The sequence below is a fragment of the Penaeus vannamei genome, chromosome 17 (genome assembly GCF_042767895.1).
Source record: "Penaeus vannamei isolate JL-2024 chromosome 17, ASM4276789v1, whole genome shotgun sequence".
In the NCBI taxonomy this organism is placed as follows: domain Eukaryota; kingdom Metazoa; phylum Arthropoda; class Malacostraca; order Decapoda; family Penaeidae; genus Penaeus; species Penaeus vannamei.
Window position 1 is genome coordinate 27,597,015 of NC_091565.1, and position 2,500 is coordinate 27,599,514.

The 2,500-nt window shown below is 33.2% G+C and overlaps 1 protein-coding gene across 2 annotated transcripts in view; it reads left to right on the top strand.

Moving 5' to 3' along the window:
- The window catches only part of LOC113827533 (uncharacterized), a gene marked incomplete in the record, with an annotated part of 132,083 nt that extends 129,804 nt beyond the window's left edge, over positions 1-2,279 (top strand). For both annotated transcript variants that reach the window (XM_070132145.1, XM_070132146.1), the window contains 1 exon segment: positions 1-2,279. This exon segment is cut by the window's left edge and continues 170 nt beyond it.
- Positions 2,280-2,500: the final 221 nt, after the last annotated feature.

Here is a 2,500-nt window from a genome sequence, read left to right on the forward strand (position 1 = left end):
TATTTCACTTCTTTTCTTACTGAAGAGAGAGAGAGAGAGAGAGAGAGAGAGAGAGAGAGAGAGAGAGAGAGAGAGAGAGAGAGAGAGAGAGAGAGAGAGAGAGAGAGAGAGAGAGAGAGAGAGAGAGAGAAAGAAAGAAAGAAAGAAAGAAAGAAAGAAAGAAAGAAAGAAAGAAAGAAAGAAAGAAAGAAAGAAAGAAAGAAAGAAAGAAAGAAAGAAAGAAAGAAAGAAAGAAAGAAAGAAAGAAAAGAAAAAAAGAAGTGAAGAGAAGAGAAGTGAAGAGAAGAGAAGAGAAGAGAAGAGAAGAGAAGAGAAGAGAAGAGAAGAGAGGAGAGGAGAAGGAAAGAAATTAGGTGCTGTATTTTTATGGATTGCCAAAACTTCAGTGATGATATGTACTGGTTTATATGCCAATATCATGCATGATTTATGACACCTTTTTAATGTCATTTACTTGGATCAGAATGTATAATTAGAATTTCTAAAACATTATGGTGCTTCACTGTAATTTAAGAGGCACCACAGTAGTAAATGAATTTTTTACACTAGCCACACAGTTTAATCTTTTATGAGAAAAAATGTATTTAAAGTGTCAGTTATTCCAGATATGAATATATATTGGTTGTGTTTGAGATGATGCAACTGTAATCTAGTCGCGTGATAAAAGTTATAAAAGGTTTATTTTGAAATTGGGTGATAAAGACGTAGCCTCTTGTCTATGTATTCAAGAATTATCTAAACGATAGATAATTTTCCCTTTTTTTCATTTTTCATAACCTTATGCCAGTCTTGCTGGCACTCATTTATATCCAGTCATGGATTATGTATAAAGAGTCAGGAGCCCATATACAAGAATGTAATAGTCATTTTATATTTTTTTCCTTGAGGGGATATGTTCCTGAGTTATTTTAGCCAAGGGAATTACCACCTGAAGAATCAACAAGGCTTCATTTTGGTAATTTCTATATTGTAAAATGAATGGAGATAATTAGTTAAACAAACACATTTTATCAGGTTTTATTGTTTAATAAACTATGTCTTTTGGTAATTCTTCCTAGTAGCACAAATTAGTGATACCATGCACATATTGTTCTTTCAACTCCAGGGAAAGGTCATGACACAGTTTTGCTTTTGATAAATCCATGCATTATTGTTAATTTCTTTTGTGAATAAACTATTGTTAAAATAATTATGTTGGTGTACATTATATTTTATGTAATTTATTTGATGATAGTAGTTCTGTAGTTCTTGTGGCAGTTGTGCAGTCCTTTTGTTAAATGTGGCGCATATCTATCTGTCTTGGGCAGGTGACATCTCACAGTGAAAGTGCAATAGACTACCCTGAAATTACCTACACTGTGAGGTTGATCTTGGCCAGTATCATACCTGCTGTACAGGTGTATATTAGATGATTGAAGAAGTGTGCCAAATTTGAAAATTAATTTATTGCAGTACTGTATGTGGGTGACTCATCTAGGGATCAATTCTCTTAAGTGAGCTCTAAGAAGGCTTATTTCTCTGTAATATTTTTTTCTTAGAAACAAATATTTGAAGTCACATGAAAACCCTTGTATTGAAATTGGTGACTTTTTGAGTTGTTTTTTCACATCAGTTTTAGTACTTCAGATTGGCCTTAAAGATTACTTGGTTCAGAGGTCTTCTTTTTGTCATAAATATCAAAATGCAATAGAACTGATACTGGGAATAAGAGAACTGACTTCAACTTCTAGAAAAGATGAGAATGTCAGATGAAATGTACCTTGTTTAGAGAAACCTCACTTAATCCACTTGAAATCTTTAAAATCCTGTAGAGATTTTCTGGTATTAATTAAGGGCATGATAAAGTCACAGTAGTGTGTGTGAAAGATATTCTATTTTATTGGACTTATTTGATTTACAGTTTATGATATGGACATACAAGTTGATTTTGAGATAAGTAAGGCTATTAATAACACATCTGTACAAAGTCTGCAAATAAAAAGGTTGGATGCCCACATCTTTTGGGCAAAGAACACACGCTTGAGCCTTAAAACCATCCCTGTCCAATAAAGCACTAGAACACCCTGTTGTACAATCCTATATAGGCTCCCTTATGTCATTCTCTAGCAGATTCCTCCTTTATATATAGACCCCTCCCACCTGTGCTGGAATGTAAGGGTGAAATGATTAATATGTAAAGTTTAAAAACTAGTTGCTCTTGCAGGAACTTTTGTTATTTCATTGTGTGTCTGTGTATGCTGTATTTTAAAGAAAGGAAAAAAATATAGATAAAGGTTGACTTTGTATATTTTCATTATCCTTTATTTACTTCTATAAAATACGCATTGATTTTTAAATGCATTTTAAAGGAAAGCTAGTGAAACATCTGTGAGGTAATATTTATTTATTAAGTAGGCAACAGAATCTACTTGTTATCATCATAATGAATCCGCTGTTCAGAGACTTATAGACCGGCAGCCCAGCGACATAGGGTTAGACGAACTAGATACCAATGTCCGAG